The sequence below is a fragment of the Aythya fuligula genome, chromosome 1 (assembly GCF_009819795.1).
Source record: "Aythya fuligula isolate bAytFul2 chromosome 1, bAytFul2.pri, whole genome shotgun sequence".
Taxonomy (NCBI): Eukaryota; Metazoa; Chordata; class Aves; order Anseriformes; family Anatidae; genus Aythya; species Aythya fuligula.
The window spans coordinates 186,245,543-186,262,576 of record NC_045559.1 but is presented as its reverse complement, the minus strand read 5'-3'; the positions used below and the strand labels follow the sequence as shown (position 1 = coordinate 186,262,576).

The 17,034-nt window shown below is 42.4% G+C and overlaps 1 protein-coding gene across 5 annotated transcripts in view; it reads right to left on the bottom strand.

Moving 5' to 3' along the window:
* ATP8A2 (ATPase phospholipid transporting 8A2) overlaps positions 1-17,034 on the bottom strand; it is a 316,126-nt gene that overhangs the window by 199,810 nt on the left and 99,282 nt on the right. The window lies entirely within an intron of this gene.

Genomic DNA, 17,034 nt, shown 5'->3' with positions numbered 1-17,034 from the left:
GCTTCCTCTACTCAAACCAACCAAAAATAGGAAATAGGAGATGCACTCAAAACCATGCAATTCTACACTGTGCTAAACCAAGTTTTACACATCCTTCTGCTATTGATATTTAAAGGTACTCAATTTACAATCTTTCAAGTTGTCGTCTAAAGGAAATCTATATATACACATATATATTTGCTTTATAAAAGAAGAAAAGTCACTAGAATAGAGTTACAACTATTAGGAATGAAAATATGTTATTTATGTATCATTGCAATCCACTCATTGTTTTTATAGATGCAGACTTCTCCAGAGGATTATAAAGCCACAAACTGTTGTCAAGTGTTGTATTTCATATTTGTATCTCCAGTTTAATAGAAAGATTTTTTAAAAATAAGACAAAAAAATGTAGCTAAACTAATTCCTCTGGACTACACATCTGGTGGTCCTGAAGAACACAGATTACTTGAGCTAAGGCCAGCACTCATGGAATCTGGATTTTCCTCTGTATGCTCAACTCACAACAGAAGCTGGTAGCTTTGCAAGTGGCTGAGCAAACCAAAGATGTACACAAACCTGCATACAGAAAACCTGCATACAGGAACCCCCCAAACAAGGATGGCAAAAGAAGTATTTAAAGTTACATTTTTGTCATGCCAAATCCACCTGAGTCAAGAAATTTCAGTTCCATATCCCACTACTGAAATAGTAGGAAACAAGTTTACACTCTTAAAATACTTTTTTTTTTTTTTTTTTTTTTTATGATCTCTCCAGCATCTATACCTGAAGGGAGAGATGGAGAAAAAAGAGCACAAAGTTTCTTTGTACTACACATTCTTAATTCCTTGATTTAAGCTTTCACATGCTGTCGCTGTGCACTATAAAAGACCAGCAAAGTCATTCAGCTTTTGTGAATACAGTGATGAAAAACTATGTATGGAATTCTCTTCCTCACATGTAGTAGGTTAGATGACTATTTTACGTAAGGGGTGACAGGTATAAAAACGTCAATATAGCATGCATGGAAGACACGATTAGTGTCTACCAGCATTTTCTATGGGATCTGCACATCCTAAAGTTCGTAGCTAGAAGTACAGTTGGACAATATAGACCTTGAGTTGTCCAAAATGTCCTGTAGAAACCTTTCCTACGTGGATTTCATCTTCCAGCTGAGAAGCATTCTCCCATACATAGCATATCCATAAACACACCTGTTCCCCCACACTTTCCCAGCCTGCAGAAGAGGAAATGTCTGCCTTACACCTCACATTATACAGACATGCAGAAGCATCTTTCATCTCAGACCGTTCCACGTTGTCCCCTACAATGCAGTGCTGCTCTTCTGCAGATGGCACAAGGCCACCACAGCGACGTATTTCAGCTCATGCTGAGCTCCTGAGAAAGCTCCTTTCAACTATTTGGCTAATTAAAACAAAAGCAGTCTATTAACATATATATGTGACATCTTGGGACTGGACAAATACTTTTGAAGAGAACCTAGTAAAGAAATGTAGCCAAGGTTAACCCACAAAGGGCTGGATTTCCCCCCAGCTGCTTAGGCCAACCTGCAGTTTCACCACAGTAACCCAAGCTATTTGGGACCCTAATCACTCCCAATAACGTTTTAATGAAATAACCAGCAATAAAAGTGTTCCCTTCCCATTGAGTTCAGTCTTTTTGAGAAGATTTATGCTACAGGAGGATTATATAAATGATCTATAAATGCCTGTGTTCATAATGTCATGATAAAGGATTTTTTCCTTTGTCTTCTTCCAGCTAAAATAAAAATGGCCTTGTTTCCAGACAGAAAAATACACCAGAGATCCAAATCTAATTTTTATAATGTTTTTCATGCCTAGCACTGACTGAGCTTCGTCTGATGTCTTTCAAGACAGAGATCCACCACAGTGCACTGAGCACCAAGACTGAGCAGACTGGTGATCAGAGGCTACATATTTTTACTTGCCTTGAATAACACCCTTAATAAAAAAAAAAAAAAAAAAAAAAAAAAAAGCAAAAAAAGAAGTCAGAAATACATCACAAATCTGCTGGATATTACAGCACTTCCAAGCCCGTGCCAACTCCCAAATCAGCTCTTTCAGAAAACTCTCAGGTTGGACTAGATCAGCTTTACACCAATAAAGACAGTAAAATATGACACAAAAATAGCTCGAGTCCATCAAAACAGAGGCTCACCGTCATGTCAGTGGCCAAAACCAAACAAGGAACAAGATGTACAGCAGGCACATACCAATAACCCCCAAAAAAGCCTCTCGGCCCCCAGCAGTTGGCAGCTCAGGGCGGTCCTGAGCCAGACGGGGCCTGTTACAGAGGAGTCCTCGATCTCCAGTTTCCACACAGAACTGTGGGAAGTGAATTAAAAAGCCAGTAAGGGGAGAGAGGTGACCTAAGAGTAAAAGCAGGATGCAAAATAGCATGTAGGCAAGAGAATAAACAAGAAACACGGGAGATGTAAACAATTTTGGGTGGTGAAGAAGCTGAGAACAGTCAAAACAGCGTTACTGAATGGAAGAGGAGGAGGAAGAGGAGGAGGAAGAACAGGCAAAGAGGATCAGGTAAGCGGAGTGACCATTACGTGACTGAACTTACTCAGGGTGAGACAAGTGGGAAGAGAATTGGGCCACTTCCACACAAAAAAAAAAAAGAAAGAAAAAGGGAGTAGAAGCTGCTTTTCAATTTATTTTCTCCAGCCCCACTCATTGGTATGGTATTCCAAACTTCCTCTGACTCAAACTAAGAAACCAACCCAAAACTGGAGACAAATTTGCAGATTAAATTAATGAGTACAACAACAGACTGTACAGGGTGCTGTCAGCACAATTTCAGACACAGATTACATTTTGCACCTTCTTCATTACAATAATGAATATGTCGATCTCTCCCTCCCCGTTAAGCTGTGAGGGATTAGATTTATGACTTCACAGTGTGCTTTATTTACACTGTCCCTGAAAAATAAACACAAAATAAATGACCACGCTTAAACCATAACAGATCGGTCCAGGAAAAACCAGGCTGTGTCTTTGGGGAAGGACAGCTGCTGTGTCTACTTCAGGAGCAGCACTACGGAGTAACAGCATTCACAGAAATCCCAGCGATGGTATGGGGTGCACTTTAGGTAATGTCCTCAATAACAGAATTTTAACCCAAGGACTATAGCTCTGAGATCTTGGAGTGTTTTTATTCCCCCTTTCACTGCTTCCTCTCAATCGTGGTGTAGCCTTTCTCTTGCTCACAAATGCAGGGTTAGCCCCTTTCCTCTCAATCCATTCTCAGGATGAAGAAAAACCTTCTCTGACTAATTCAAGCAGAGGGAAACAGCCCCTGCCCTCTCTCTCTGCCTACTGCTGTGCAAGGAGTCATACCTTCTCTCATTGTCTGCTGGAAAAAGTGCCAGCCCTTTGGTGCTGCACAGGAAAGTCCTTCATTTTCCACCGATTCTCCCCCTGCCCCAAAGGACCAAGGCAAGCCATCTGCTTCTGCAGAGGAGAAGGAGAACCAGAGGGCAGGAGCAACAGAGTTATTCAACATCCAGCACCTGTTGCCCAAAGAAAGCAAGAGCCAAAGAAGGCACACAGCAAGAGGATGACTTCCAAAAGGTGATGTTTCTCATGAGATGACATTACCAGCCTCTGCACAACTTATTATGGTGGCTATGTATATGCCTTATCTCATTCATTCCCTGGTCCATGAACTCACTCGTCTGTAAGATGTCACAGAATTGGTAGCAGGTTTAATATACCACCAAAAAAAAAAAAAAAAAAAAAAAAAAGACTTACCAAGCATCCCATTTAAACTGTATTTTGTAAAGCTCTCCATAAACATGTGCATTGCTAACTTACAGCCTCATAGCTGACACAGTGAAGAAGCACTAATTCCTACTTGTGTTCCTTCCAACTACTTACAAATGTTGTTTAAAATTAAAAAAAAAAAAAAAGAAAAAAGAAAAAAGCCTATTTACTGATCCTGTAGGCCAGTGCAATTAAGCAAAAAGAAAGCAGCCCCAAATCTCACCGGCTATATTACAGACTTCCTCAGTAAGCAGATGAACAAACATTTGGAAACCGTGGGGAAATGCATTCTTCCATGGGCAACTCATTACTGGTAACTGCAACAGAAATCTCTACTTTGATACCTAGCTTTTACTCTGTGTTTGACATCAAGGGATAACTTTCTTCTTTGAGTCACATCAAGCAGGAATAAATCAATCCTACACCAGAAGAAGCATGATGGAGGAGAAATCAATACCAGTCCTAATAAAGTGCCTGGATAAACTCAGACCTGTGGAGTATCACTGAAGTTTTTGGTGAATGCCCATCAAGAGTAAATGAAAAGTTTGTGAGCAATTCTGAAAAAAAAACAAACAACAGAATATTACAAAGCACATCACCTATCCATGCTGAACTTGTTTCTTCCTTGCCTCAAAACTTCCTTTATACACACACAGCATCCAGCTGCTCCAGGGAATCCTATACAGGGTCCTGCCAATCAGACCACGTTATAGTGGCATACCAGACAGATCTGTCCCACAAACACATTAAAAAGATCACACTACAGTCAACTGCAGGGCTCCAAAAATCTGAGGAAGCTAAGGAAATCCTCTTATTTCTCCTCTACTTCTGTGCATTCGATACTACTGAGGGAAGGGATGGGTTTTGATTCTGTAAGTATCAGCAATTCGACCTCACCCAAGTGTGTTTAAGGGTTAATGTTGTAGCCTTCACGTCGAGTTGAACTCAAGACAGGGAGGTGTGCTCCAGAACAAACCTACCCCATGTGCTCTTCCTGTTTATTTCCCCATTTCCATGTTAACAAGTTCCAAGCACAAACACAACCCATTTAACTTGCATTACCGTCTTAAAAACAAACTTGCAGATTTTACTGTTTTGTGTGTGCATCCTGTCCATCCAGAAGATGGAGTTACATCGTTAGCACGCTGCTATAAATCTCCACAGCAGAATGGCATTTGTTGATGGGCAGAAAAGGAAAACATCCTGGGGCAGAGTTTGTGTGGTCTTCTCTCTGGACCGCACTCAGAACCTAACAAATTTTTTAATGGTGTGTTTGTATATTCTCACTTTCTAAAGCCCCAGAAAAAACACCTGCTACGGCCAGCTTTGGATTTAAAAGCTTACACTAACATAAGCAAATTCTATGATTTCCCAGAGTATTATTTTTTAATTTAACACAGCAAATGCTCAAAATCAAACCATGATACCTTGAGTTAACTTGGAAGGCAACGAAAACGGAGTTAACTTTATGAAGCTCAGCTGACTTCACTGAGAACAACAGTTGAAAAAACAACAGGACTGGTTATCACAAGAACTACGTTTTGTAACAAAGCCTTAAGTGTTCTTATTTAGAGGTTTTTGTTCTATTTTGTTTAACAACAGCACACTGTAGAGTGCATTCGCTCCCATGGGAGCTCGGGAAGTCTGCATGCTACAGTAACAAACATCAGTGGGTGAGGCGGTTTGGTATCCAGTACGGAACAACAGCATCAAATACTTGCCAAGAAAAAATAAAATGAAATCATTTGGACTTTTAAAAGCCTCGGGTGCAAAAGAAGCCTGCAGGATAACAACTCTTCTCTAAATTTAATCTTACAAAACAAGCTGAAACTGGCCAATTGTTTTAAGATGAGCTACGGATCTCCTCTTCCTGTTCCTTTCCTGATATTGCCTGGAAAGGCTTACAGAGGCACTGGGATGGTAACATGGGTGAAATCTCATTTGTGCAGCAGCTACGTTCGTGTTTCATTCTAAGCACAGAGTAATGTATGAACCACAAGGCAAGAGGTCTTGAAAAGAAAACTAAATGGCAAGGAGCGTGATGCAGACAGACAAGAAAGCCTCTTCATCCAAAGCAGGGCAAGGACTCACCCCTGGATCTGTAACCTCAGTGAGCCAAATATTCATTAAGGATAAATCAATCGCATGTTCTGGCCTTCTTTGGCCTCTACATTTTGCATTCCCCTCCTGCATGCTCTCTCCTCCATCTCAAAGGATTTGAATCCATCCTCACAGAACAAGCTGCTACAGTGAGATGTTAAACTAACACTAAGTGTTAGCTTAACTCTAAGGTAAGTCAACTACTTGTTTTCATGCTATATCTATCATAAATCTACAAAGTGCTGCTAGCTACAGCATTTAAAGATTTCCCAAGTTAACTTCCACCATCCTGTAAATCATTTCCAAACCCCTCTAAGTCCACATGATGATATAAATCATGCTACCTGCTAAGCCACTGCTCTGGAACACGCCGATGGGCCAGCTCGATGTATTGCACCCGTGCAAGAATTATTTTTATGGCTTTTGCTGCTTCATTCCTAAAAGCAAATAGTTTGAGTAATCACGTGTATCAATTACCTTACTGTACTGAAAGTTTTAAGGCAAAATGCCTACCACGTCCACCGACCCCCAGTTAAATGTCTTCATGGAGGACTTCACTGCATAACCCCCCCTCAGGATAACACTCACCAGCCCCACTTTATGGGAAATTTTCCACTGTATCTTGATTGCAACTTAGAAGCTTCAGCACGTGTTTGCGTGGCGCAGAGTCCTTCGTTTCAGGCCGTCTGGCTGCGCTACCTGAGGGATCCGTACGGACGTCTGGCAGAGTCGGGATAACGAACATACGGGCAAGACAAACTAATGTGGAAACCAAAGCTGCTGAAACACGATACAAGCATTTAGAGCAACACCTGTTGGGCAGAGGAGTCACTGGAAGCGCTTTCCACACTAAATAGCACATGTGCAAATGCTCACCTTGGAACCTCTCTGCAAACCACGCAAGAAATACCACCTCATCTCTAAAACAGACCCTCACTTTGGCCAGCGTTCCAAGTTTTGGCATCTAACTCAAGCAGGAGAGCAAACAAGTCTCTGAAAGCAGACGGGCAACTTCCACAGACCTGGCTACAAGCAGGAGTGCAAAGGACATCACCACAACACCTGGTAAAGAACATTCCTTGAGCAGAGCAGCAAGCTGCGGGATTTGTTAGCCAGGTTGCTCTGCCTCCCCTCTTTATTGACTTCCTGCAATTCAGCTACCTTCAAAACGCTGATTCTATGTATTGTCTCATATTTTAAGTGCTTCTATTTTAGAGCTCAATGGTGTGTGTAAATACAGATTCAAATGTTGCAGTGTTTGCTGGGTGCACTGTCACTGGCTTATGTGTGACTGATCCAAAAGCCGTGGTTTATGGCCAACTAAACCGAAACTCAAAACACAAGTAGAACCTGATAATTCATGAGAATATTCATGTTCTAATATAATCTACTCTACAACAACATGGACTTCGTGTTCTACTCACAAAAATTCAGACAAGCATTTTCACACTTTCGCAGTGAGAAGGATTGGGCATCCAAAGGGCATCTAAGGGCATCCAAAAAACTACCTTGGCCTTCTCCAACCCTTAAAACTATGCCACAATGCCAAATAGCAAACTTCTCAGTGGTATGGACAGCAGGCTATGACTTCATGGGTAAACAGGGCCACAGATGAGGCAGCCTCTGTGTTGAACAGAGTAGGCTGTATTCCTGTGCTGTACTTTCCAGCTGATCTTTTGGCTTTTCCAACACAGCATAACACCCAATTCACAAGCAGTTGTGAACCACTGACTCCTTTTCGGCTGCCCATCTTGTGTTCATCCAACTGAGCACTCCTGTCCACAGCAAGATCTCAAGTCTCATCTTTTTAACTCTATCTGATCTCTTTCGGGCCATTCTCGTAAGAAATCACTCGAAAACCCAGTCCAAAAACTCCAAGAGGCACAAGCAGCCTCACAGCCTGGTAGCATCTGCAAACTCATTTGGCTGCCAGAAGCATTCAGCAGCATTTAACCAAGGATTACCCCTACTTGATTAAAGAATTTCCCATTTCCAGTCATCCTGCAGAACCTCCTAACGTCCTTACTGCAGAAACCTGAGGTGCTATGCTTTACACAAGTACTTAGCCACTAACAATCAGGTACGATGAAATTACCTTTAAAATACAACGCATCAACTGCAACACCAATACACATTTGCAAAGAACTTTAACCTTGCTCACCACTAAAAAACCCTTCAAGATGCGTTGAAAGATTTGTTTTTATTTAAGCAGATAGTTGGCGTTTCCTAAACCATTTCTACAGGTACCACATTAGAAAAACAAAAAACAAAAACCTTGCAAAAACCTTTTGAAACCCTTCAAAATCAGTCCCAACAAGGTTCTTCACAAAGTCCCTGAAAGTTTCTATTTAACCGAAGAGTATAAGAACGTATTTTTTCCAAAAGATGCTACTATAAGGAGCAACTGCCTTTCCACAGAAGTCTGTTGAAGGTCATCAAGCAACACCTGCATTTCCCTTATGAAAAGACTTAGCACAAAATAGCTCAGTCAGAAGGAACCTACAAAAGCCATCCAAGCCCAACTGCCTGACCACTTCAGGCAAAAGTTAAAGCTTGTTATTCAGAGCATTGCCCAAATGTCCCTTCATACTGACAGGCACGAGGCATCAACCAGCTCTCTAGGAAGCCTGCCACAATATCACCAGCACCCCCAGGTCCCTTCCTGCTGAGCTGCTCCCCAGCCTCACCCCCCAGCCTGTGCCTGTGCCCAGCGCTGCTCCAACCCAGCTGCAGCACCCACCCCACATTTCCCTGTGTTGAACTTCGGGCCATTGCTGATTGCCCAGTGCTCCAAGGTATGCAGATCCCTCTGCGAAGCCTCTTGTCCCTCCAGAGAGGGACAGCACCTCCCAATTTAGTATCATCTCCAAACCTGCTAAGGATGCTTTCCTCTCCTGCACCCAGACCACTGATAACACCACCGAACAGGACCGGCCCCAGAACGGAGCCCTGGGGAGCACCGCGAGTGAGCGGCTGCCAGCCAGGCACAGCCCACTCACTGCAGCCCTTTGAGCTCTGCTGTTGAGCCAGTTCATCACCCATGTTTATTTGGTATATACGATAATACATACTTGGATTTGATAAGCTCGGATACCACAACTACACTCAAGCGCTTCCAGCGATACCTCATCTGTTTCTCCAAATCTATTTGAGAGTAACCTCACCACGTTTCCTTGAACTGCAACAACTGAAAATACTACGCAAATACAGAGCATCTTGCCAGCATCACTACAAACGTGAGGCAAGGCAAGAATCCATTCTCAAAGCACGGATGACTTTTGTCATTGCTTTTACTCAGCAATACCTGCCTGGTTAATTGCATCGTGATTCTGCCTGATCACTACAATCTCCTATCGTGCCAAGAAAAACATTTATACGAAGGACCCAGAGATATTAGATGGCTGCTCTGAGATGATTTTTATAGTTTAGAATCTGACTTCAAGCTGAAATCTCTTCACAGTAAGCCAAGTAATCTAAAACATCTATATACAGAATCTTTAATCTGTACAGCAAGTCTCAGGTTATTACGTACAGACCCAATCTTTGACTAAAATTAGATAAACAGATGATATCAGTGAGTCTTATGTCTCCAGTGGCAGCTGAAAGTCCAGATGAACTGGACCATCAAAAGGTACAGATAATTATTTAAGGATATTTTCCGTTTGATAACAAACTGGTTATATAAGGGCCAGGGAACTTAGCAAATAGGGAAGAAAATGTACCCCAAAGGCACCTCTGTCCTGTCAGCAGTACATTCATCTCCGAGCAAACTCAGAGCATGCCTCTCAGTGAGGCAATGGGATGTCTTGATCAAGGAGTACACATGAAATTCCCCCTGGCCCATGAGCTGGGGGCTCAGGCCGTGGGAGAAGACAAGTAGGAAGGAAAAGAGGCTTTAACTTCTTAATATGGAAAAACTGACTGAAGATTTCACTAAGCAGTCATCTCACTATCTCACAGATTAAGTTTCCTGGCAGTGCACGCTGCCAAAAGTGGTTGTTCTACCGTTTTAGCTTTCTGAAATAAAGCTGCTGATTTCCTGCAACAGGGCTTCCCTTAGATTGAAGAGTAACACAGATAACTGGAATGGCATCTTCCAAACATCAACCTCCACTGCAAACCCTCACTCAAGGTGATTAAGATTTATTTCTTTTAAAAATCTCACCATTCTCAGCCCAACAAATTGACATCCAAACTGGCCATCCAGTGCCCCACGACTGCCACAGACCCCATCCTGAAAGCCACGAGCCTTCTGCAATGCTGCTCTGAGTGCTCCAAGGGCCAAGCTTGCAGTACAAGAAATAATTATAGAACCAACTGCTGTCAAAATGACAATTCATCGTCATTATTCTTCAAATGCCATGAAAGACAATACCACATTTGTTCAGTTTGACATTATTTTTTAATATTTTAACTTTAGCAAGAAGCACATGTCCATCCTGGGAAGACTGGGGATTTCATATAGCATACTAAAACCCTGTTCTCTTTAAACCAAGACCAGGATTAGGCTGATTACACCATTTTCATTTTCTTCCGGAATGCTCTATATGGGACTGTCTATTGCTATCCATACATATTAGACATTTGACCACAGAACAGCCTACGATACACACAAGATAGCTTGTGACTCATACTACAGAAAGCACAAGAAAGAAACTCTTGTTCTGCACACTAACACATCTGGGTAATTATTAAAAGCGACTGTACTCTGCCAAGAGGAAGCTGCCTGTTAGTTTTGCTAACAAGCTAGAATGCCTTAGTGTCTTTATGTTTTGATATTTTAGCTTTATTAAATGCATTCAGCAAAATAGGCTTTTTGTTTCAATTCCTTCTACTTTCAACAAACAAGTCCCAGTCGCTTTTTCTCTTTTCAGTAAAATAATCCAGTTTTCCCCAAGTAGGAGCAAGCTCTTGTTCAGAACTTGCATCTGCCAAGTCATTTCCCAAAGAAAAGCTAACCTCTTAGCTGACCAGCTATCTTCAGATCAAGATACCACAACCTTCTGCTTTAGATATGAAGGTATGGGATTCTGTGCTGCAGAGTCTTAAACGTATGTTTCTGTATTAAGCTTGTTTAGTACACTTGGGTGGCCACAAACTACCAAGGAGAACTCAGCCAAAAAACAAAAAAAGATGACACTGCAGCTTGGGCATTAACATTTAGCTTATAATTTACTAGCAGGAGAATAAACAGAGGTATTAATCTATACATGTATATAGAAATACCTATAAAGTAGTGCATATTTACAGCATCACACCATTATAATACGATGGTAGGTATATAATATCATTTGTTGACATAATTATCGCCCTGATTCAGTGTCAGTAGACAAACTTTTCTGCAAGGAAGACAAAGAACAGCCAATAACATAGCCAAGAGTATACTGAAGAACTTTTACCATTGATAACAAACACGAAATCCGCATTCATTAATGAATAAAAGACCTAACAGTAGCCACAGTGGGACAAATACTCAGTGAGACAACCTGTCTCGTCTCCGAAAGTATGCCATCCACAGGAAACAGAATTGAGCAGACCGATTTGTACAAGACAGGTTTGCTTCAACATAACCTTGGTGCTCAAGCATCTTGCCAGTACAGACAAGCACCTTCCCAAAATCATGTTCACTATGAAAAATCATCTAGCGTTTCTAAGCTACATTATGTCTCTAGTGTGAAAAAATAAGTTCTGTTTGTACCTTTTGTATGAGGTAAAGTCAATCTGTAAGACATCAAAATAAGGCTGGAAAGACAGAGTTTTCCTCTCTACAGACTAATAAAAAAAAAAGGGGGGGGGGGGGGGCCTAAGGCAAAGCCAATTTCAATTACTTTTAGATTTCTACTCCCAGTTTCCTCTCCAAAATCCCCCTTAAAAAAAAAGCCACTATTAGCATCTGTGCAGTTAATAGCTCAGTTGCATGGTAGTGTAAGTAACAGAGGCCATACCGCTGTCAGAGAGCATAGCCAAAGTTATTCTAGTACTTAAGTAAAAGGAAACTACTTTGAGCATTAAGCCAAACAGCAAACTATAAACTGAAAGCTACTCAAGGCAGTCCCATGCATGCAACAGGCCAACCTGTCATATTAGTCTTCCTTTCAAGTGCTCGCGTACTATCAAATCTGTTTCTCCAAGCAGAGCTGAGAAAGTTCCAGAGCAGCAGATTAGCACAGGCGAGCTCTGTAATAAAACTGGCTTTTAAGCAGCAGATTGCTTTTAACCCGACTTGTTTTCTTAAAGCCCTGGTTTTGATTTAGATACAATACAGGTATTGAAGAGAAATATGAGCGAACTTACAGTTCTTGAAATACCCTTTGAGATTTCACTTCTACCTTTAAAGCATGACAAACATCAGAGGTTACTTGCGCTCCTTGGACTATATATTTTTTCTTTTTACCCAGGGCTGACTAGGTAATAAAGAAACACACAAAGGTGTTTTCAGAAGGATCTGATACGAGCTGTGCTTCCATGACCTCGCCTCTTTCCCCAAAGTCTCTCGGAAAGCAGGAACACGCACATTTACTGACCGGCCCCATCTGATGGCAATTGCCGTAAGGACTCCTAAGCTCATTTTGAGTCCCTGAACATCACTTTGACTCGTTAAAGAATTAATTCAGACATCCTGCCCTTCAGGGGCTGCCTAAGGGAATATGCAGCGTCCAACAGGCTACTCTGGCCACTTCATTCCTGGCTTCAGGCCCGTCTGCGCCCTCTCAGGGCTCGTAATAAACCAGAGCAGAGGAGGCAGCCAGCCAGCAAGGCAGCCCTGCCCTGCCTGAGGCAGCCCTCACGAGCCACTGGGAAGAAGATGCTCGAGTCTGACAATCCTTGTGCTTGAGTCCAAATGGTGGCCAAGTTCCTGAAAATGCTTGAGCAGGTAAAGGCTGAGGAGCACCCCAAGTCAAGAAAATACCAAGCATGCCCTGAAAAACAAGCCTCCAGACACTCCTGGGAAACTTCATGAAACCTGTTGAAGAAAGAAGGCTGGAACAGCCACGATGCAGCAAACTGGATTTTCCCTCATGCCCCAAAGCTAAACGTAAAAGCTCAGTAGCTCATCGGGAGGATGGTAGCAGGACCAAAAATCTTCACCTTGAATTAGTTTTTTTTGAAAAGTATCAATTGCACTGCTAAAGAAAGCAGGGGCATATGCTGAGGAGGTAGAAACACTAGCGGGTAAAACAAGCATGTCGAGGGAGGTGATTGTCCCGCTCTACTCTGCGCTGGTGTGGCCTCACCTCAAGTACTGCGTGCAGTTCTGGGCACCACAGTACAAAGAGGACATGAAACTGTTGGAGAGTGTCCAGAGAAGGGCTACGAAGATGGTGAAAGGCCTTCAGGGGAAGACATATGAGGGGTGGCTGAGGTCCCTGAGTTTGTTCAGCCCAGAGCAGAGCAGGCTGAGGGGAGGCCTCATGGCGGCCTGCAGCTCCCTCATGAGGGGAGCGGAGGGGCAGGCGCCAATCTATCCTTTTTAGTGACCAGCAATAGGATGTGAAGGAATGGTGTCAAGCTGCGACAGGGGAGGTTCAAGCTGGATATCAGGAAGAGGTTCTTCACTGAGAGGGTTGTCACACACTGGAACAGGCTCCCCAGGGATGCAATCATGGCACCGAGCCTGTCGGAGTTAGGGAAGCATTTGGACTGTGCTCTCAGTCACACTGTCTGGATTTTTGGATAGACCTCTGTGGTGCCAGGAGTTGGACTCGATGATCCTTGTGGGTCCCTTCCAACTCGGGATTTTCTATGAGTCTATGATTCTAAACATGATGTTGATAAACATTCTCACTGTATGAACAATAGCCCTGTACCACCAGAACACCTGCTGTATCTATAGGAACAAGTAACTTACTGAATAGTTTTAGGAACTTGACAGGAGAGCTACTCAGGCTGGCATTTGCAGGGCATGTTAAAAATACAAAAACTGAAGAAATTGTCATTAAACTCATTTAAATATGCAGAGATCCAGACAGCTATGTACTTGTTCAGCTAGCTGATTGGATCCCTAGCTAAACTACCTGCAAAGCATAATATCACAAAATGGCAAAAGCACGGCCAAATTAGCCAACTGCTTTTATTCAAGCCAGCCTGTTCAGTCTGTGTACTTGTTTTGCTCAAATAAGATTCAGTCAAGCTGCTTGCAGAGAGGATTTTCTATACAACTCCACAGAGATCAATCCATGCTCAATGCTCTTGTTTATCTTCATAGCACCAAAAGAAACGTGAGCCTTTTGTCCCACAATTCAAGTACAGCAAATGAATGAGCAATAAGGGGACAAAAATAGAAAGCAAGTACAAACAAGCTTTGCTTGGACCAGTTGATTTCGCTTCAACTGGCAGCGCATGTGTGAGCAACAGCAAACAGGACGTGGCACGGGTCCAAATCCCTGAGCCTGCCCCCAGTTTCACACTGTGGAGACTGCAGACACGAGGCATCCAGCTCGCCCCTGGCTGCAGGGCACGTGGAAAGCAGCAGGCTCCAGCCACTGCCCGTGCTGAAGGTCAGTGTCCCAGGAGAAGCTGGGCCTGGCTGTTCAGACTTGTTCACTACAGCTGGGCCAGATGTTTCAATAAAAACTGTCACCATTTCTGCCGATTTCTACTTCATTTCCAAGTCAAATGATTTTTATTTTGAGGTTTTTGGGAAAAGCAAACACACATGCTTGCCTCAGCATATGCTGTCACCACACCACAGCTTTCCCTGCTCAGAAGAGGCTGGGTTTAGCTTCAGAAGTGCACTGCTGGAGGTTCCTGAACAGCCTGAAGCCTCGACTAGAGGAATTTAAAACAGGAAAAACATAAGAAGTGAATTAGGATTTATAAAAGATGATGACACAGACACCAAGATACCCCTGAATCAGTCAGTAGGCTGAGATTTTGTTTTGCTACTTGACTCCCTCAAATGCCATTACCTACTTGGCAGAGGCTCTACCCTTGGGGAAGGCTGATGTGTGTGAACTCGCACCCTTCTCCTGACGGCAGCTTCAGAGAGGCTCTCTCTGGGGATGGTCTGGCCTTGCAGCATCCTTGTGGAGCCATGGAACAGGATACAAGCAGGAGTGAGGGCTGCTAGGCTACTGGCTTCCTTGTATATTAAAGGAAGGGAGTGCCTCCACTCAGCTACTCCCTGGACAGCATTACTGGTTATTTCAACTATGACTGCTTTGAAAAAAAAAAAAAATAGTGATAATAATAGTAGTAAAGTCTTTCCTATTCCAAGCACCTTCAAGCTGCCCAGGAATAGAAAACTTCCCTTTGCTATGCACAGTCAAATTTAATACTACCTAAAATGTAACAATTAACAACCAAGGTTCAGCAAGTCAGTATTTTAAATATAAAACAACATTCACAAAAAGCTTTTTCCCAGCTGAAGCCAATAAATGCTTTATGTGGGGGAAAATGAGTTCTGATAAGAATCAGAAGTGCCCAAAATACACAAGTTTATCACAGCAATTTTTGTGACTGTATGCAATATTTCTGAAACTCACAGGGATGCCAAGACTTACTTTTTCCTCAGTCTCACAAGGCTCCAGGTACTGCATATTCCTCCGATAACTTATTTTGCAATCCTCACAAGATACATTCAGCTGCTAAGAACAATTCTTATGTACAAATGCTTAACTTCAAAAGGCAGCTCCACAAAGATTTTTAGAGCTCTACATACAGTGTAGAGTCACACACAGTTATGGTAACAATATTTCCAACCCCAAGAGCGAAATATTCATTCTTAAATGACTCAGGCTACGTTTCTGACTACGTGAACTGAAATCCTATCATGGGGGAGCCAGTGAATTAGCCACCATTGGACACTGCAATGAGTTAGTGCAGAACTTCCTTCAGAAGATGCTGACAGATCTGAGCAACAGAGGTTCTACCTTTTACACAATACACAGCAGCAATAATCCTTGGGCTGGCCAGTGGTCCTCATTGCTACAAATATATCTGTACTTTCCTGCTCGGAGCTTCCTTCAGGCCCTAGTTAACCTTTGCTCGTAAAGCATTATGTGTTCCAGAAATGCATAATGGGAAAGGATGCTGTAGCCAGCCCTTTGTACATGGAAACCCAAGCTCAGGATTGCATTGAAACTGCATTTTATGAGGCAGCAGACATGGTCTTAAAGAACACACTGCCAATTTTTCCAGCAGAATGTATTTCTATTCAATAACTTATTGGGATATAAAAGAGGATTTTTCCTCCTATTTTAGTCCGTGTTATTTTTAGTCTATTTAGCCTTTAAAATATTCTGCCTATTTTAGTCCCTGTTAGCATCAGGCTTCTGTTAAGCACTCATACGTAACAAGCTTCCCTCCAAAAAAAAAAAAAACACAAACAAACGATTAGACTGTGTGTATATTAATAGCCAAAAATCCTAGTAAGGAACTAGGCCATTTTGTGGTAGATGCTGCACTGACTGAGGAGAAGCAGCACTCCAGGACTTCGTGTGCATTGGGTATGCGACACCCAGCAATTAGTTACCTTGGCTGTCCGCTCATTTAAGTTCCCTGCAGAAGTTAGGTCAGTATCAGTAGAAGTACTTCAACTCTTATAACAGTATGAAATGTGCTGGATGCTTGCTTGGTCCTAGGTGACTCTTTACCACTCACTTTAAGACGCAGTTTGAGTAATACCTAGCTGGAGAATTTTTCTGCGAGTGACTACCACATAAAGTTCTACTTAACATCTATATTGCTCTTGGGAGATTAATAACAGGTAACTCCCCTGCACTTCTGTACAATAGCTAGAGCAACAACTTTTTATTTCATTGAGCACGGCACTCTACTCCTATATTGACAAATAGCAATGACTCATTCTTGGCAAAGACATTTGCTAACACTCTTGCCAGAATAATCCCTCTCATTTGCAGATTTCTTTATTGAAGGCTCGCATGGCTCCTGGGTGCTGGGCAAACCACTAGGCAAACAATCTGTCTCAAGGGCTGTTTTACTATTTTGTTTCCTACCTCAACCAGCTAAGCAGCTAAATTGCTTCTATTTCTTAGCTTCACAAACTTCTATCATTAAAAAAAAAAACAAACACCAAAAACCATACCCCAAGCATCTTCTTCCAGAGGCACTCAGCACTCTACCCTACCAGACTCTCAAGGTAACTCATTTGATCCCCTTCCTCTATTGCAGACTTGGTTAT